The sequence below is a fragment of the Neofelis nebulosa genome, chromosome 6 (assembly GCF_028018385.1).
Source record: "Neofelis nebulosa isolate mNeoNeb1 chromosome 6, mNeoNeb1.pri, whole genome shotgun sequence".
In the NCBI taxonomy this organism is placed as follows: Eukaryota; Metazoa; Chordata; class Mammalia; order Carnivora; family Felidae; genus Neofelis; species Neofelis nebulosa.
This window is the reverse complement of record NC_080787.1, coordinates 8,369,925-8,390,839: the sequence shown is the minus strand read 5'-3', so window position 1 is coordinate 8,390,839 and position 20,915 is coordinate 8,369,925. Positions and strand designations below refer to the sequence as shown.

General features: G+C 46.5%; 1 protein-coding gene and 1 long non-coding RNA gene across 4 annotated transcripts in view; both read right to left on the bottom strand.

Moving 5' to 3' along the window:
• The window catches only part of RIPOR2 (RHO family interacting cell polarization regulator 2), a 234,576-nt gene that overhangs the window by 98,722 nt on the left and 114,939 nt on the right, over positions 1–20,915 (bottom strand). The window lies entirely within an intron of this gene.
• LOC131513679 (uncharacterized) lies at positions 14,951–20,910 on the bottom strand. Its single transcript, XR_009262709.1, has 2 exons — positions 16,207–20,910; positions 14,951–15,954 (listed from the first exon to the last, which is right to left on the bottom strand). It is a non-coding gene; the product is annotated as an uncharacterized LOC131513679 (long non-coding RNA).

Sequence of the window (20,915 nt, the reverse complement as noted above, 5' to 3'; positions counted from 1 at the left end):
GATCTTAGCATCTCTGGACATGCAGTGCCCCTTGTACCTTGGGTTGTAGCTATTTGCGTAGAGTCCGATGCTTCCAGACATTTCTGCATTTACCTCACTCTGGACAAGAACACCTGGAGAGGAGCACAGAGGTGCAGTAGGAATTTGGGGAGAAAGGGGTAAAGAGCTATTGCACGTTAGCCTTGGTGCTGATAGGGCTGTGCGGTGGGGGGCAAATATCCACCCTTGGGGATAGTAGACTTCTCATCTCCCCCCCATACTTGTCCGCTCCGGCTGCTGTAACAAAATCCCACGGACCGGGGAGCTTAAAGGACAGACATTTATTTCCCCACAGCGCTGGGGGCTGGAAGTCCAAGATCAAGGTTCTGGCTGATGTGGTTTCTGGGGAGGACTCCCTTCCCCGCTTGCCGAAGGCCATCTTCTCCCTCCGTCCGCACACCGTCTCTCCTCAGTGCGTGTGCAGAGACAGCAGTGAGCTGTCTGGTGTCTCCCGCACGAGGAGACACGCTCGTCCTCGTGCATCGGGCTCCACCCTCACGACCTTATTTCCCTTCAACTACTTCCTTACTCCAAATACAGCCAGACTGGGAGCGAGGGCTTCAACATGGGAATCTGGGGGAACACAAATGTTCAGTCCACGACACCCCCTTCCCAACTCCCTGCCTTCCTGATGAGGCACGGGGCGGTTGTAGACGTCATACAAATTTTATGGGGGTGGGGAGGGAGCGGGCGGAGGATGAAAAGAAGGATCGGCATTGTCTCACTTGAGCCGACAACAATCCCTTTTTCTATTATGTCCCCATTTGAAAGATAAGAACGCTGATGCTCTGACAGGTTAGAAAGTAACATGGTGGCTGTCACAAAGGTGGGGCTGTTACTCACAGTCAGAGGTGATACACATTTGGCGCTCTGTGTGCTCTAGGACATTCTACTCCCCACCCTGGTTTCCGCCTTTGGGCTTGGGTATGTTTCTGGGGCTTGGGTGTGCGGGTGGGGGCAGGGGTGGGCACATTCAGAGCTAGAGGCCAGGGGACTGGGAGAGGCACGGAGGGACTGGGCAGCACAGGTCTACACAAGCAGGACACAATCCTTAGTGGAGTGTCTAGTGCGAATCCCAGAGCCCAAGGGCACATAACCAGATCGAGTCCGCACCAGGACCAAGGTCTCCCGGTGCGTAGTCCAGCCACCTTCACACTCCCTCTCCAATCACTGCCCCTGCTGTGGTCACTCCAGGGTTCATTCCTGGGTGGTTATTTCCCCTGTCTCCCCACTCTCTCTGTTAGAACACCACCTCGTTCTTTCAGGGATCCCTATGATAGCCTAACCAGGATGCTTCTATCTCAAGACGTCACTGATGCAAGCATTCGGAGACTCCTTGGTTGAGCCCTTGTAAGTTCGTCCAGGGACACAGCGACTCCCAGAGCTGGTCCGGGACTGGGGGTGGGGATATTAGAGAAAACTCTGCTAGTTGTGGGACTTTACATCACTCTTTCCTGCCAGTGGAGAGGCATGGTTCTCCTAGGGGAGAAAGAGTTTGACACAGACACCCCCCTCCCCTCCACTGATGTCAGTCCTAACTGAAAACACCCCAAGGTACCAGGGAGAGCTGTTGTTTCAACTAAGGGCAGGAGACACGGAGGGGGACACGAAGGTAACCCATCTCGTGGAGCGGGGCATGAGGACACTGTAAATAACTGGGGTGGGTGTTATGAGAGAGGAAGGAGTACGGATGCTATGGGAACAGTGATTATTTCTGGTTCCATAAAACAGGGCGTTTGAACTTCAGCAGTACTGACAGGGGTCTCTTTCAATCACTGAATTTTATCCCGCTTTTCCCTCATGGGCATTGGTTCAAGCCAGGTTTGGGTTGGGGAACGGCATTGGCCCAGCCAGCCTGGGGGTTCTTTCTGCCATCAGTCCATCCTCGTAAACACACAGTTCCTTAGGGAAAGCAGAGGAGCATCTAAAAGGCAACCAACTTATTTTCCGGACTTAGCGATTCAGATATGTAATACAGAACTCGGAGCACGCCCGGAGACCCGCTGGGGCCATGAAGCGACACTGATGGAAGGTGTCGGAGATTCTGTGACATCTAGTGACCCCTCTCCATTTACACTCCTCTATATTCCTTCTGCCCATGATGCTAGTGCATTCTGGCTTCTCCTCTTGGTCCAGGGGGTAGCCAGATACACGTGAGATCTAAACTCTCTTCATAACTGTGGTGCTTAGTATCCATGTGGACAGCAGATCTAACATCCTGATTTTGGAATTCCTTCTCTACTCTTCTGACCTTCCTCCATAGGCATCCGACCACCCAAGTGCATGGCCAGATCACGGCTTGGAAGGCTGCCAGCCCTAAGATTCTTGAACCCCTTCCTTATACTGTAACTCTCTTACCCCCTGCCTTGCTCACATCTGCTGAATTCTTCATTTGCTGCTCTGATCAATCTTTCTCTATTCCTTTTTGTTTTTCATTTGCTAACTTAGGAAGTGCATGAGAAGCACTGTGGGGAGGAGTTTAAAGTGCAGATTTTCGAGTTACCCTCTCTCCCGTTCCAATTTAGTCATTAAAAAAATTTTTTTTAATGTTTATTTATTTTTGAGAGACTGAGAGAAAGAGCAGGCATGGGGGAGGGGCAGAGAGAGAGAGAGAGAGAGAGAGAGACAGAATTTGAAGCAGGCTCTAAGCTCTGTGGGGCTCAAACTCATGAGCCGTGAGATCATGCATGACCTGAGCCAAAGTCAGATATTTAGCCGACTGAACCACCCAGGAGCCCCTCCAATTTAGTCATTTTAACAGGCGCACGGACAACTCTGGTGCCATTGTCTCAGAAGGCACTGTTCTGGATAAGACCCAAGCAGGTGCCCAGTGCACTTGGCACTATAGTGTGGTTCTAGAAGCTTCTTCAATACACCCTACCACCCTTAGGGCACTGCTGGCCCTGAGTTTGGCTCTTCCAGCTGTGCTCTGTGTCCAAGGAACAGCCCTGTAGAGAGTCTCGCACTTGGTGACGCTTAGGTTCTATTTTGGTTCTGCCAATAGAAAGCTCAGGGCAGATCTTGACCTTTGAAATCTCAGTGTCCTCACCTGTCGAATGAAGGGTTTGCCAAGTGTCCTTTCGGCTCTGACATTTGACATTTTATGCTGCCACAGTTTTTGCTCGAATTTCCCACTGCCTGGAAATTCTGAGAATCACCCATCGCTTTTTCTCTGACCTTTGATGTTTGTCTCTAGAAATCCTGCCTCCCCTATGAAGCCCTGTTCACACACCGCCTCCTTCATGGAGCCTTCCCTGGCCCGCCATGCTGTCCCTGCATTCTCCTGGAAGTACGGTGTCCCGTGAGCACAGACCCAGTCACATAATTTCTTTCCGTTACAGATCTTTGGTCCACTTCTCCTCATTAGTGCCTATGTCCCTTGATGTCGGGAACCATGCTGCTTTCAGTAGTGGAAGCTTTGTATTAACGGGTGTAGAGGACAGTCAGTAAACACCGACCGCGGAATGACAGCATAGCATGGGCCCTGCTGGCTTTCGTCACCGTTTCCCCCGGAAAAGAGCATAATATGCCCGCATTGATTGATGCCAGAACTATACCTACAGAAGCACGCTTCAGCTCGACAGATGACAGCCGGGTCCTGCTGACTGCTTTCTGAACTGCGGAGAGCAAGACCCCATTTTCCTTTGCCTGTGTCTGGAACTGATGATAAGGTTCTCAAGGGAGCAGACGTCTCAGGCTGTGGTTTCCTCACCATTGTCACACGTATCTGCTTGCACAATGGGAAACGTGTTTGGCCAACGTCCTTAGCGTTTGAGTGCATCCCAGGAATGAATGTCTCAGGGGTGCTGAAATCAGGCCTATGCACTTGGGCATCTGATCGCGACCCTCCACCCACCTCCACCCCTGCCTCTAGCTTCCACACCAGGTAACCTGGAAGGCGATGTGGGTAGGAGGTAGTGAGCAGAATGTTTCCCGGCAAGAAACAAAATGTGCCCTAAATGTAGCCAACAATCCCCTTCTATCCAGAAACTTGAGATTAGATGCTCAGACATTATGTTACAGTGGGACGTAATTCTCTGCTGTAATATCATTTGGATTAAAAATTTTTTGAAAACATTTATTTCATTTTTGACAGGGACACAGAGACAGAGCATGAGTGAGGGAGGGGTGGAGACAGAGACAGAGAAATGAAGCAGGCTCCAGGCTGTCAGCACACAGCAGGATGTGGGGCTCGAACCCATGAACATGAGATCATGAACGGAGCCAAAGTCAGATGCTTAACTGACTGAGCCACCCAGACGCCCCCATTATAATACCATTTGGACCAGCAGTTACCAATTTTTTGGTCTCAGGACCTATTACACAATAACATAAGCTAGACAAGTCATTTTATATTTTACATAATATGTATGTATATGTGAGATATATACATATATGTACATATATGTATATATGTATATATATATATATCACACACACACACACACACGTGTGTGTGTGTGTGTGTGTGTGCACATAACATAATCTAGGCCAAATCCCTTCACGTTTAACAAAATTATTGAGAGTGGTGCCTGGCTGGCTCAGGAGGTAAAGCATCTGACTCTTGATCTCTCAGGGACATGAGTTCAAGCCCCACGTTGGGTGTGGAGCCTACTTAAAAAAAAAAAATTACGGAGGACCTCAGGGAGCTTATGAAAGAGTGTTGGGAAACATTAGGGGTCCTCAGACCGCATATTGAGAAGCTCTGATCTACCCTGACCAACATTTTGGCAGAATGTTAACTTTGCAAATTCCTAGAGCCGCAAATACTTTAACGCGGAAGGTAAACAGCATACGTTTAATTCACTAAATGTTATTGCACAAAGATGTTAAACTATAAAATAATTTAAAAATGGCTGCAGAAGTGATTGGAAACCGTCAGCACATATGTGTAGACATAATGCTAGGCATTTGATACGGGAGCTTTCTTGAGGGTTCTAAATGGACTCACTTTAGAGGAAATCTGCCCCCTTTTCCTCATTAGCAGGGAAGCCATAAAAGAAGAGGTTTGTCCTTAAGGTTCTCCAAGGTGATTTATTGATTTACCTATTGTAAATAGTTGCCTATTGATGATTGAAAAAAATGTAAAATCTGCTTGTATTCATATTTAAAAATTCTTCTTTTTTAAAATATTATTTATTTTGAGGCAGAGAGAGAGAGAGAGAGAGTGAGCGGGGAGGAGCAGAGAGAGAGGGAGAGAGAGAATCCCAAACAGGCTCTGCATTGACAGAGACGGGGCTGGAACCCACAAACCATGAGATGATGACCTAAGCCCAAAACAGGAGTCAGCCGCTTAACCAACTGACCCACCCAGGCACCCCTCAAATTCTTCCTTCTGCAGATCACTCGTTTAGTTGTTGTCATGTCCCTTTCCATTTTAGGCCAGAGCCACTGTTGCACAAGACCCCGTTCAATCCCTTTCCTTCTTACCACCCCAGTTATGCAAAACACCTTCCCAGACGTCAGTCCCTCCCTGATTCGAAGAGCGAGACTGTTAACGTCAGGAGGGGACTTCAGGAGGCAGCACAGGCCGGGAAGCCACATTATTGAATGCTCTGTAAAGCCTCACCATCATCACGGACGTTACTTGGGAGTCCAGTTCGGTCTGAACCAGGTCCCTGTGAGCTGAAGCGAGTGGTCACCACTCCTGGAGCGCTGGAACAGCGGGGGACGCAGGAGAAAACCCTGAGGACCAGGCAGGTGCTCTAGACCCCGCTGGTGGGCTCCCAGCTGCCGGGCGGGAAGGCCTGTGTTCCTTCCTCCAGGTCTGGAAACCATTCGCCACCCTTGCTAGCTTCCGGGTCCACGCCTCTGTCCTTCCTACGTCATCCTTTCACAGCCTACGCCCCTCACCCCAATGCACATTTTACCCAAAATCAGGATCGTCCCCCACCCCCCACCCGGTTTCATCTTGTAGAGGTGAGAGTGGAAATCCCACTCCCCAGGCACAGCTGGCTCAACCCATAGAACCTTCTTTGGCAGCAGGAACCCGGCCTGGCCCTGTGTCCCTGCTTCCCTTCTTTGCTCACACTCAATCCACGGCTCCAGCGGCTGTGGATGGGGGCTGTGACGCCAGGACAGGGCGCTGTCCCCCTCCATAATTAGCCAGGCAGCAAGGCTGCTGCAATGTCCCTCCGTTGACAGTGCTCTTGAACCGAGTAAATTATTCACGCCACCAAAGTGTAATTGGCTGCCACGTTCAAAATAGGTCATTCACACTCAGGCTGCTGGAGGCGAAGATTTCGCGGCGATGGCAGCAAATCCGAGCACTTAGGTTTAAGCAAATCTCCAGAGAAAGTGGCTTCTCCAAGCAACCCCCCCGCCGTTACATATCGTTCATCGAATCCTGGTGACGTTCATTAGCGGCAGCGCAAAGAGGCTGAAACAGCTATCTGCAGGCAGGCTGGGGTGCCCGGGGTGCGGGGTGGGGGTGGAAGGCTTTGTTCAGCCTCTTCCTGCGCTGACACTTTCTCCGTGAGCCTCGAGGGGCTCCTTGGGGAAAAGCAATGTGAACACGTGCTCGTGTTTGTTCTTTGCGCCCAAGACGGTGGCCAAGTCAGAAGGAGGATGTAACCGCTGGGCACCAGCAGGTTTTAGAAGCGTGAATGTACGTGCACAGGCCTGTCCGAGGAGTGCCTCTCAGCCCCGGGTGAGAATTCAAGGTCAACAGCTGTGGCTGCGTGCCCCTGCGTTTCAGGTCCGAATTCACAGACATTTGGGCCTCTTTGCTGCTCAGAATACACTTGCCCTCTTGTTGGCACAGATGTGCCATTCAGCTCAAGTGCCTGCTGGAGTCCAAATATTTGACCGGCTATTTGAGTGTTTGGAGAGTTGCTCATGTGTTGATGCGTTCCTTTAGTGGTTTTTGAAGATACCACAGATTATCTTACAGGAGGAAGAACATTTCCCCCCAGGATTAGAACAAAGAGAAACAGTTGAACATGTAGCTTGGGGGGTTTGACTTAAAATAAAAGCGATTGCGCTGGTTGCTAGCTCTTGACTGAGAAATGGATGTGTAACTGAGAAAAGCTGATAAATCTCCTTGGGGAAGGGAAAGAAGAGAGTTTAGCAGTGGGATTGACCCCTCGTCTGCCTTCTATTAGGAAGATAGACTGGAAATCTCTTCAGGTCTCCTCCGGCAGAGGTTCTATGCATGTGTAGCCTCGGAGCAAGACGGAGAGAAATGCAAGCGTTTCACTTGGTAAGCGTAGCACCCAATGTCAGGGGCCACGTTTGGACACGCCTCCACGACTGTCAGCTTCGCAAGGGCATCAAGCTCTCGCCTTCAAATACGCACCTGCAAGAAGTCTGCCCTGATCACCCAGCCCTTCCCCTCTGATCTGCCTTTTAATCTCCCTTTCGTGTTTGTAAACACCTCGTATTGCGTTCTTGAACGCCTGGTTTTATGGAACAGCCTGTATAGGATCCTCTTAAGCTAGAGATGTGTCTGTGAGTAACTTTCAGTTATGCATATGCCGCTCTATCGTCAACGGTGCCACAGATGTTTCCTGAGTGCCCACTATCCTGGGGCCTTGGAGTGGGACTTCGTCAAGTCAGCCACTATCTATACACCATGAACGTCACTGTCCCGAACTGGGCTCCCGATCCCCGGCCATGGCCTGCTCTTCCGCACCTCCAAGCCCCCTCCTCCGGCAGCCTTCCTCCTCTGAGTAAAGAGCCCCGTGATCCTTCCAGATGCTTGGGCCAAAGCCTTGGAGTTGTCCTCGGCAACTCCCCCCCGCCCCTCACCTCCAGAATTAGTGTCAGGCCTGGGAAGGGCCCCGTCAGCTCTCTTCTGGAATATCTCAAGTCTCCCAAGTGGCCTCCCTGCCTTTGCCCTCCAAGCCCCCACCTTTATTTTCAAGACAACAGTCAGAATGATCCCTTTGAAACGCAAAGCAGATTATGGCACTTTGCTCAACACCCTCTAAAGCCTTCCATCCGCACAGAGCAAAACCTCAGACCCTTACAACGGCCTGGAGGACTTTACAAGGGCCGGACACCCCCCTCCACCTCCACCGGCCACCCCTGGATCTCATCTTCGCTGCTCTCTGCTCGTGCATGTTTTGCTGCAGCCTCGCCGGCCCCCGGCTCCTCCTAGAACACTCTGCCCCAGAAGTGCGGGACAGACCTACAGTTCATCAAGCCTCTGGGTCTTTGTCAGCAAAGGCCTCCCTGACCACCATGTGCTATCCTTCTCAGCCGGCACTCAATTTTTCTTCATAACGCTTCTCTCCTCTGACACATCCTATCTTTACTTGCTTGTCTAGCGTCTGGCCGCCTTTCACTACAATACAACTTCATGAGGGCTGGGCTTTGTTATATTTCACTGCTGGCCCGGGAGCCGACGAGAATTGAACCTAGCGCATGGTAGACATTCAATACATTTTCTCTAAACAGCCAAAAAAGTAAATCTTATATGCCTCCATGGTTCATAACCTCCTGAGGGGGACTGCCTCTTCTGATGATTGCGACTCCTTTCAAGAGCTTCCTCAGGAAGTGCTCATCTCAAAATATATTTACGCAGAGATTCTAAAAACTGATTCCCAACCAGGCAGAAATTGGTGGAAAGAATTCCCATACCTGACTCTTACACATTTGTTTCGAAGAACACAGTCTTTCTAGGATTGTATCAGGTACGCCCAGCCGTGGTCAGAATCCGCTCCCCGGAACCACTTCTGTCTCTCACGGAACTTCTGTCCCTACGTTAAATTTATGCGATTCAAGAAAAGGCAACTGTTCTGCAGACTTTCAGGAACCACCTGGTACTTCGCTGTCTTGTTTGTTTGTTTTAGTGTAGCTATTCCTAACTCTTTTTTAAAACAATGTGGAGATATATACATGTGGTAAAATACACAGAAGACTAACCATCTTAATAATTAAGGGTACAGCTCAGTAATATGGAATACATTCACGCTTTCTACCACCCTTCTCCAGAGCTCTCTTCATCCTGCAAAACTGAAACTCTACCCTTAAACAACCCTCGATCCCCGCTTCCCTGCCCTTGGCTACCGCCCTTGCATTTTCTGTTTCCAGAAATTTGACTATTTTAGATCATATAAGTGGACTCATACAGTACTTGGTGGGGCGTTATTTTATTTTTGTAACTGGCTTCTTTCACCTAGCTAATGACCTCAGGGTCATCTATGTTACAGCCTATTTTGGAATCTCCTCCTTTTTTATGACTGAATAATATTCCATTGCATATAGACCACATTTTGTTTGCCCATTCAGCCGTCAATGGACATTTGGGTGGCTTGCACCTTTTGACTATCGTGAATAATGCTGCTATGAACTTGAGTGTGCAAACATCTCTTCAAGACCCTGCTTTCAACTCTTTTGGAGGTGTACCCAGAAGTGGAATTTCTGGATCATATGATAATTGTCATTTTTTGAGGAGCTGCCATACTGTGTTCCATAGCGGCTGCACCATTTTACATTCTCACCAACAGCGGACAATGGCTCCTTGACTGCTTTTAACAACAAGATATTTTCCCTTCCAGCAAGTTAGAACTACTCAACGCTGCCCAGTAGAGCTAAATATTCCTGCTGCTTCTCATGCTTAGCAACCAGGAGCCGAGTGGTCCCACTAAATGTGCATAAGTGTGTGGGGTGGTGCTTTTCCCTTACTCCTTCATGCCCATTTTGAAAAGGCTTCCTTGTCCTCCAATTAACATGCAGGCTAAGTGGACACACACTGGTCTGCATTACAGACAAAAGGCCGTGGACAAGAGCCAGCACTGTTTTGGGATGATCAAAGCTCTGCTAATCCCATGTAATCTTCTCATGCCAAGGTAATGTATTTCCACTCGTGATTTCTTTGAGTGATTCTACCCATGATGAACTGGGAGACTTGGGGTGATGTGGGGGGAAGAGCTGAGAATAGGACTGGAGTCATGCTCACACATCAGTCGTTCCTTACCAGGAGTTCCCAAGGGTTCCAGACCTTGGACACATGTGAACCCAAAGAGTCAAATGGGGAGAAAAATCCTTTGAAGTGATGCAGAGGTATATAGGTGGAAAGGACCCGGGGCGCCTGGGTGGCTCAGTCCATTAGGCGTCTGACTTTTGCTCAGGTCACGATCTCACGGTTGGTGAGTTTGAGCCCCGTGTCGGGCTCTGTGCTGATGGCTCGGAGCCCAGAGCCTGCTTCAGATTTTGTGTCTCCCTCTCTCTGCCCCTCCCCGACTTGCACTCTGTCCCTCTCTCAAAAGTAAATAAACATTAAAAAAAATAAGTGGAAAGGACCCTGGACACCCCCTGTGTGCTACTTTCTTTCACCTCATTCAACAATGGGCTGGGAGAACATGTCCCTAGTTCCACTGCGTCTCCTGCTTGAGTGGTATTGCCTTCTCTGGCCTCCCCAACCAGGGCACCCTGTCGGTGACTTTGCCTTGGACCACAGATTTTTCATCATCCTTCCAGTTGGTGTTACAGAGCAGTGTCATATGCTGCCATATATTCTCTTAAAAAGAATATTTAAAGCAATAAAAGGGGAATAGAGCTCCTCTTAAATGGGGGTTTAAAAATGCTAAGACCTTCCCGGCACATGTGAAAAGGGGAAGAGCTGGTGGGAGACACAGTTAAGAAATCAATGACCTCAAGAGGCAACATGATTTGGAATTTTGGTCACATTGGCTTTTTCTGTGAAGAGCCATACAGCAAATATTTTTGGCTTTGTGAGTCAAGAGGTAAAAACAAGGAAATTATGTAGATACCTCCACATAATGAGAGAAAACAAAATTATCGCATATTTTTATCGACCAAATTTAAAATGTAATAATTGAGTACTTTTTTTTGTTTCGCAATACTGGTCTGCTTAGGAGAAGAATGGAATTCTTCTTCTTTGGGATAACATTTCACCTAATTGGAGTTCAGTGTTTAGTGGTCCCCATCATCAACTCAATTGCAAATGTTCTTCTGTAAAAACCATTCTTTTCTTGGAGGCTGTGTGCAGAAACAGGCAGCGGGCTGGGAGTGGCCTGCAGGCTGTAGTTTGGTTGACTTGACTTCTGAGTAGGTCAAGATGGGGTGGAGGGCCACTGACTCACTGCGTGCGGTTCTCAGCGTTGCCTAGTAGGTTGTAAAGGCGTAAGCACCTGTCTTTCTGAAGTATCATGAGTGTTAGGAAGATGCACGGGGCTTTGTCCTCTCCTCTTCGCTGTAGCCTGTGTTGTAAATAACAGAATGTGTTGCTTTTCTCATGCAGATGACGATGCTCTTGACCCACCATCATCTGTCTCTCCAGGAGTGGGGAGGATTTGAGTTGACCCATCACTAGTCTACCCTGCCACAGCGGGTACAGTTTCTGCCCTCAAGGATCAGTTATGTGCACTGGTCATAACTTTCAGTGAGTGGTGCTCAATCAATATTTGTTGATGAGTTCACAGCAGGTTGATCATATTAATTGTTCTCTAACCCGTGTAGAATGATTATTGAGCAACCGAGCTAACATTTGTTCTCCTGTGCATGTGTGTGCACATTCAGATATTTATAAAAAAAATATACACAAAGAGATCACCACAGTTTCTTCCAGGAGGTTTTATCATTGAAAATATTTTAGGGGCGCCTAGGTGGCTCAGTCAGTTAAGTGTCTGACGCTTGGTTTTGGCTCGGGTCACAATCTCTTGGTTTTGTAGTTTCGAGCCCCACATCGGGCTCTGTGCTGACAGCATGGAGCCTGCTTAGGATTCTCTCTCTCTGTCCCTCCCCTTCTTGGGTGTATACACACACACACACACACACACACACACATACACACACACACTCTCTCTCTCAAAAAAAAAAAAGAAAGAAAAAAGAAAGAAACTATTTTAAAAAGCAATGGAAATAAGAACCAAACAAAACGCCACTAGAAGGGATGTTGTAGAAGCTTCATTTAATTGCTATCCTGAAATATTGTATGAAATACATGTATGTAATTCAAATTCCAATGGATGTTATCCTTAAATTAGAAATGTTTTAACAAATAAAGAGAGCCTAGCCTTTCTAAGATTACTGAGATGGGGGAGACAGTGTGCTATGTTTACTGCAAGTAAATATTTATCCGGGAAATAGAGACTGTATATTATTATAAATACTGGTAGAGACATGATTTCTGATGTCCAGAATTCCTGGCCAGGGCAAGGGGACTCTCTCCACAAGAAAACTGCCGTAGCGTATATTACTCTTCAATACTTAAAGAATTTTCAGAGGGAGACCAGACTGGCTAACAATAAACAAAATGGGTAGGAAGTCACATACTTATTCTGTGCCAAATGATGGGGTTATTCTGAGTTCTGCTTTGGTTACACGGTGGAGATCAGAAAGCAGCCAGGCTTGTTAATTCATGAGCCAGACACACCTTTGTATTCCCAGGAAAGCATTTGAAATGCACTGTCTAAATAACTCTGCTCTCATCAGCTTGTGTCTTTGTTGATCACAGGCAGTAGGAGAAGAAGGGAATTGCACAGACCTGGGAGGCTGGGGCCTCAGTTCGATAATAACTGACATTTACATAGTAAGCCCTTAATGGTTTCCATTACCTCATACATTATCTCCTTTAACTTCACAGCAATTTTCCCTGGAGGTGACCATTACCAGCATCATCATCACCAAGACCACCACCGTGGCTGCCACGGTCATCACCACCACCATCATCATCACCATCATGATGACCATCATCATCATCATCATGACCGTCACCATGACCACCATGACCATCACTATCACCATCACCATCATCACCCCAACATCATCCTTATCACCATTATTATCATCATCCCCACGTGGAAGAAGGTAAACGAAGCTTCCGAATGGTTAGGTAACTTTCCTAAAGTCAAACTACTAGTAAATGGAAATAGATCTCTTGAGTCCAAAAATTTTGCTCTTTCTACTATGCTACCTGCCCTCAGTTTTGAAGTCTGAATAGTAACAATCAAAGATTTAAAAATGATGGTGGCTTCAAATTCTACGCAAAGTACTTAATATAGCAATATGGCCAGAAAAGGGGTTTGGCCCTCTGCTAGAAGCTGTTTGCAGGGCGAGCATACAGTTTTACACACGGAGTTTAGATCCTTCAAAATAGCCATGTTTTCTGAAAAAGGTTTTTCATCGTGCTTTTTATTAAGACTTAGAATTTGAACTTAAGTTTCAGTTTTTAGGGATACCAATGGAGATTAAAAGGGAGCTGAACATGTCCCACTCCAAAGACACCCCTGGTACCCCTCACTATATCCACCAGAAGCTGAAGGAGAAAGGTGTGTTTTTCCTAATATTTCAGTCATATAATTTATCTGAAAGTGGTTAAAAGTGCCTTCCACAAATCACGTCTGCATATTTGATTCTCGGACATACTTTTCTTCAAATACCATCTATCAGTTCATTGTGCTGTTACAGATAGGAAGAAAAATCCCACCACGGAAAATATTTTCATATTTTCTCTTTCTCAGAGTTTCCTGAATGCCAATTTATAGAGAAAAAAAAATTAAATTCAACTGCTCAGCCAGCTGACTCAAACTGTGATCTAAAAGTCAAGTTACTGTCTTCCTGCTTCTTAGCTCATTACATCTTAATACTGAATGGATGGTTTAGAATGAAGTCAAGAGGGAGAAGGGCCCAGCTGGTTTTCCCCTGTTGCTGTTTGAGTTGTAAAGTATACATATTTAAACTTTTAACCCCAATGATACAAAGACTAAGAAGGAAAACACTGCAATGAGAAGATGGCACCATAATCTCATCGCTTTCGAGAAGACGGCATCTTGTTCTTTCTTCTATTTAGAAATGTTCATTTCCTAGGGTTACAACTCCTAATACAGCAGAAGATAAAACACCCTCAAGATGACTTCTCTGTCTGCTAGGTTATCTATTACTGAAAATCTTTACAAAGTTGACAGGGTTCTTTTTTTTTTTTTTCCTTCCACAATTGGGAAAACAGACATCTCATGCCTCCGAAAGTTTACATTTTTCTCACTTTTATATTTCAAGGCCCGCGATTCTTACTTTGAATCCATCATTGACCTTTAAGTGTCTTCTGCCTGAAGCATTTGCTCAGCGAGGTAAAGCACGAAAAAGTGTAAGATGTGGAAAGTCCACGTGTGAGAGATACTGATATAAGTTATTAATTTGCCCTCCATAGTAAAACTGGCCTTTATTCCCGCCCTTTGCTGTCCCGGCATGGGTCAAAATCTTTCTCTTAAAAATATCTAAACTTGATCAAGTAGATTGTTCTTTTTCCTGGAAGGGAAGTTCTAGATGCTTGATGAGATACGTTCTGTCTACACAGCACAAAGGGGTTTTTTCAGCTTAAATAACCTGGTGTATCTGCCAACAAGGAGCGAACACTTCAGATTCTCATCAGATGCCTCCTTCACTCCAGGTTGGACACATGCTGTCGAATCATCACCCTCACACGCAGCCAGGTACACTCACGTTTCAGCCTCCCCAGAAACCAGCCCCCAGTACGGCCTGGAACGTACTGAATAGGTCAACATCCCACCGGCACCTGCGCGTTTGGTTTCATTTTCTTTTCTCCATTTTACTTGCTTGCTGAGACTGGTCACTATTTTTTCTCCCCCTTCCTCTCTAACTCTTCTCTGTCCTGGTAGCTGAGATAGTCATTGCAGTTTGACTCAGCGAATACCTCTTCCTTCTGTAAAACCTCTTCTGAAATCCACTGAATCATAAACGTCTTTGTTCGACATCACAGCTGCCTGGCAAACAATCAATAGGCAAAATGTAGCCGTCCAAAAAATAAATGAGAAGTTGAATGAGCGGACACTCACTGAGCACAATAAAACACGTGAGGAATAGTTAACTGGAGAAACCACATCTCTAGTGAACATGTTGACTTGAGTAAGTCAAGTGACTTCTATCAAGGGGGGAGGGTAATACTACCAATTTATTTCACTGTTTTGGCCATAATAACTACACATTTCTTTGCTTCAAAGCATTTTTTTTTTTTTTTGGCTACACAGACAACGGGTATGCTCATAACGTTTCGCTCTCATGTCCTATAAAAGATATACGTGAGCATATCTTATACCATTCCTAAAAAGACTTGGCTGGCTGCCTCATAAAGATATTAGATAAGCATTTAAAATGCTTTATTTGTGCCATTGGGCCCCTTTGGCTTTGGCCTGATCTAAATAGGTCACTCTGAGGTCACTCGAGACCATAAATCAAGGGTGGGGGGGGGGGTGGACCTGTGGTTAAAACAGCCTGCATAGCTTTCGTGCGAGGTGCTATTTTCGTTTGTCCCTGAAATGACACCATCCATTCGGCACCAAAGAAAGCTTCCTAGACATCTATGGGAAGGGAATGTTTTGCAATAATCCAAGACATAGGTCACAGAGGCATGAGTTACCAGGGGGAGGTCTGTGTCGGCTCCGGAGCCGGTGGTGACAACATAGGAAAAACGACTTCCCAAGCGAAGCATTTATCCAGGACCGTGAGGAGGGGGACCTGACCCAAGCCGACTTGGCAAATCACGACAGCCAAGAGTGACCGGCTGTTTTCGACTCTGGAAACTAGGGCAACCTCTTCCTGGCCGCTTTCTAATCCCACGTGAGGACCCCAGGTACGGACTCTCAGAGGAAGGTCCAACATAGCTGATTAGCAATTATATTTATACAACGTAAAATGTGGCATAAGCAGACAAAAAGCTCCGCCTCCTCCCGGCCGAGACGCATATCTTTACGTTCTATCTTTATGTTCGTATTTTTATGTTCCATCTCTTAAGACTTTTTCCACAGAGGGCATGACTTCACCAGACTGAACTTTTAGGGTTCATTGCTTTTGTACGTATTGGGAACTGAATCTCTTCTTCCTTTCTTCTTTCTCTTAATCTTAGAAAGGGCACATGTGATTCAGTAAACAACTTCCAAATATGCCAGATTAGAAAAGACTGTTATTGTCGACCTATTAAAAAGTATCTACCTGGGGCGCCTGGGTGGCGCAGTCGGTTAAGCGTCCGGCTTCAGCCAGGTCACGATCTCACGGTCCGTGAGTTCGAGCCCCGCGTCAGGCTCTGGGCTGATGGCTCAGAGCCTGGAGCCTGTTTCCGATTCTGTGTCTCCCTCTCTCTGTCCCTCCCCCGTTCATGCTCTGTCTCTCTCTGTCCCAAAAATAAATAAACGTTGAAAAAAAAAAAAATTTAATAAAAAAAAAAAAAAAAAAAAAAGTATCTACCTTGGCTTCGTAAGCAGTGAAGACAGAGAATCAGCATCCGCTCCACTCTACTTATAGTTCTTCTTTTCTTTTTCTCCGATAAATCGTTTGCAGTTTTCTTGCTCTCTCTAAGCTGCAATGCCTTTTGAAAGGGAAAATGTGCTAATTGACTTGGCGTGGGGAAATGAGAGAGGTTTGGTTCAAAGTGAGTGGTATTGCTTCTTAAATATCTGCTGGTCTGCTTAAGAGCAACAGACAGCTCGGGGTGCCTGGGTGACTCAGTCAGTCGAGTGACTGACTTTGGCTCAGGTCGTGATCTCCGGGTTCATGAGTTCGAGCCCCGCATCGGGCTCTGTGCTGACCATGCACAGCCTGCTTCGGATCCTCTGTCCTCCTCTCTCTCTGCCCCTCCCTGCCCCTCCCCTGCTCATGCTCTCTAGAAGAAATTTTTAAAAAATGAGTGCTCTCTCCTGTCAGCTCATCCGCACCTGGGAAGGGTCCCCTCCTTTGGGAAGGTTGAGAGCTTTCTTAGACACAGTGATCCAGGATGGGAAATTTTCTCATGCTATGCTGCCTTGTACCAGCTCCGAAGAACATTCGACGGTCTGGCAAAAGCTTTGCCGTTCCCTACGGTCTTTCTAGAAGCAAGATCTTATGAGGCATGTGAGTGTCCTGGGAAAAAGGAGCCTGAGAAATATTTTGCACGCGTAACTGAGACCCCGTGGTGTGTTATTATTCTATCCATTGCACTTGACGGCAGATTATTGAGCAGGGCTGAAAACAGGGCAGTGACTTGTGGTTCTGAGGAAAACGGCAGCTACAGCTTTAACTTGGGCCAAGGAATAATTTCGGCTGCTGAACCAGCCACTGACCACCACCTGGGGAACTGTTTCCTCCCACACGCGAATTCCATTCTGTTCCTGAAAGCTGGCCAAGGGCCTCCATTGTGCATGAGGCTTTTTTCTTTTTTTCTGTTATTACTATTACCACCGCCATAATTGTTAGAGTTATCATGACTATTATTATCCATCCAGCTAGGTTCTACTAACATACACCAGCCTGTCAAGAAGGCACAGTGACAAAACAGATGAAAGCCTTTTAATCTGATAAGTTTGAAATAATGACGGGAAAAGAGCATCTGATTCCACTGACTGATTTTTCAATACTTTGGTAATCAAATCAATCATTTCCCCCCAAGAAAGAACAAAGTCTACCTGGTAGTAACCATTTTCTAAAAGGCAGGATGGTGTTGGGGTTATTCGGAAAGCCAACCTGAGGCATTGTGTGTGTGTGTGTGTGTGTGTGTGAGAGAGAGAGAGAGAGAGAGAGAGAGAGAGAGAGAGAGGAGTAAATATAGAAATATTGGGGTTTCTGGAGGGTAGGTAGATTACTGCTTCTCTCTCTCACTAACCATTTGCAACTCTCCCCTAGAACAGAACAGAATTATACACCAATGCTTCTCACTTCTGTGAACCTTAACATCTTCTTTAACCACAGAAAACAATAGCTGAAGCAAACAGGATTTCAGAAAGGCAGTTAAAAAATATTGTGAGCATGACTCATTTTTTTTTTTTTTGCCCAGGTCCATAAATCGAAATGGATTTATATATACTTTTAAGCAAGTGGACCCAAATTCTAAATTTGTGTCCCTTTAGGGGGAAAGGGTTCTTTAAACATGTGTCCATTGCAAGGAAATATGGTTGCCTTAGTAACGAGCTCCTGGGCATTTTCCTTCCGTTATGTTAGAGAAAACTCATTGTACCGAAAGCTTTCTGCTTTCATAGGCAGGCTAAATGAGCCAAAAGCTTGGGTGAAACAGAGCAAACATGAATTCTTCTAGGTAGATGTATGCCGCTGTGCAGAGAAGATTGAGCGATAGAATGCTGGAATTTTTAAAACCGAAATCTTACAGGATGTGTCATCGGCCCTCTCGTTTTAGATGAAAGGTAAGACTCAAAGAGATGAAATGATGTCCAGGACCCCACACGCCTGTGACGGCAGGGGCAGAGCTCCAGGCGAGCTCCTAGCAACCTGCCTGATGTGTTTTCACCATATCATAACCTCTGAAAAGTTGCTTATAGGCTGAAGTTCTTTTTTTAAAATTTAAATCCAAGTTAGTTAACACGTAGTGTAATACTGATTTCAGGAGGAGAATTTAGTGAGCCGTCACTTCCATACAGCACCCAGTGCTCATCCCAACAAGTGCCCTCCTCAATGCCCGTCACCCTTCTAGCCCATCCCCCCACCTCCCACCAGAAACCCTCAGTTTGCTCTCTGTATGTAAGAGTCTCTTATGGTTTGTCTCCCTGTTTTTATCTTACTTTTCCTTCCCTTTCCCTATGTTCATCTGTTTTGTTTCTTAAATTCCACATGTGAGTGAAATCATATATTTGTCTTCCTCTGACTGACGTATTTTGCTTCGCGTAATACATTCTAGTTCCATCCACGTTGTTGCAAATGGCAGGATTTCGTCCTTTTTGATGGCCAAGTAGTATTCCACTATAGGTGGCTATCACATCTTCTTTATCTGTCCATCAGTTGATGGACATCTGGGCTCTCTCCCTACTTTGTATAAGCTGAGTTCTATAAATAAGTCCTAGGCTGACCCAACATGTACAAAAACTGTTCTACATCACCTTGTAGCCTCTCTATAAACCCATTTTTGTGACTACACAGTAGGAACGAGTATTTACTGAGTACTTACAATGTTGTGGACGCTATTCCAAGCACTTCCCTGTAACTGGCTGTGAGGTTTGTACTCCACTAAAAAAAATTTTTTATGTTTATTTTTTGAGAGAGAGACAGAGACAGAGACGGACAGACAGAGTATGAGCGGGGGAGAGGTAGAGAGAGAGGGAGACACAGAATCCGAAGCAGGCTCCAGGCTCTGAGCTGTCAGCCCAGAGCCTGACGTGGAGCTCAAACCCACGAACCGTTGAGATCATGACCTGAGCTGAAGTCGGACGCTTAATTGACTGAGCCCCCCAGGTGCCCCTGTACTCCATTTTATCAGTGAGTAAACTGAGGCACAGAGCAATGAAGTAACCTGCTCACAGTCACAGAGTGATTCAAGTGGCAGAAGCCAGGCGGTTTAACTAAACAGCTGGGCCCCCTGTTGACTGTCACTCCCAACAGAACTTGCTTAAATGAGTCACCCGCCAGACAAACGCTCGCATAAACTGGCCAACATGAGCCATAGCTTGGAGTACTGAATAAAAATAACACCGGACGTTGGACCTAGAAGCATTCTTTCTCTCATCTTTGGAGATGAAGTTAGGTGAGAAATTGAGCCCAGAAAGTATAAAGCATATCACGGGTGAAGTGCAATGCAAACATTATGAACCTATTTTGAAGACGGTTTACAACCCAGTAGCTGGTACTGTGCCATTTTACCACTGAGGAAACTGAGGTTCGGTGTAGCAAGTTAAAGGACTTGCGTAAACCACAAAAGTAGTTCATGGCAAATGAGAATTTCAATCTGAATCCTGTCTGACTCCCAACCTGACTCTTCACCATGCTTGTCGAGGCTGAAGTACTCACCTTAATATCCCTGCATATTCATGGGAGAGCTCCTACAAGTCACGGAGCCCTGCTGTACTGATATCTCAGCCCTCCTTGGGGGTGGGGGCCACACATAAACTGTAGTGCGGCGCACTGGACTGTAGATGGCGCTCATTAGCACCACAGTTACCCGCAAAAGCCTCCCTTTCTGGGAAGGAAATGTGGCCTGGGCGTTTTGGGGGCTGGGTGAAAAATGACCAGATTGTCCAGTCTAGGTTTATTTTGCTAGTTGTGAGCCTTTTTATAAGTCCTGATGGGAGTAAATATCTGAGGCCAAAGTTCAAGTGGCTCTAAATAGCTGTCATCAAACTAAAGCAACGGACTGAGTTTGGCAAGCACCAACGAAGCTTGAGCTGGTATTCTTAAACCCGATTTCAGTTATGATGCAATTCCCATCAGGATTTTAAATATTTCTGAGGCCAGAGAAAAATAACAGAAAGATACACTGAAACACTCAGAGTGTCCCTGAGTCCACGTTACCATTTATTTCGACCATTTCAAATTCTAGAAAAGCTCTCACCTATGGCCCATATCATTGGTAGCATTTGACCAAGACACCTGTAGGTTACTAGATTAGCTAATGAAAATCACAACCCTTACAGCCAAACCCCCACCGCACAGGTCTGCTCGTGGAAGAGCCATGAAGTAAGAGGGGAGACCCATATGGTACCAGTGGGTATTAGAAGCTAGCATCCCAGCCTGGAAGAAGAGGAAGAGGGCATGGACACCTGGGGTGCCAAATGTGTCTGAGGAAGAGAAAATGATCCAAGAGGAAAGGGAGAAGGGGGAGAGGCAGCGAGCGCAGGTCAAAGCAATATGGTACCACGGACAACCATCCCTGGTCCACTTGTCCAGCTGCTACCTTAGCAGCTCTCCTGGGTGCAAAGCACCATGACAGCTGTCCCTTAAGGTGTTAGCACAGAAGAGGGACAAGAGACATAATCTAGTACTACCTTCCTCCCTAAACTAAACCTTTATCTAGTCATGACTTCCCCAAACAAGATATTTGGAGGAACCACTCAACTCCCTCATCTCCTGCTTTGCCTGGTATTCACTGGTGCCCAGATGATATCCACAACCACCAGGATGTTTTCAAAGTACCCAAGCTGGGCAAAAGTTCCAAAGCGAAGCAAAGTAGACCGGAATGGTTCCTGCCAGAAAGACGTTTA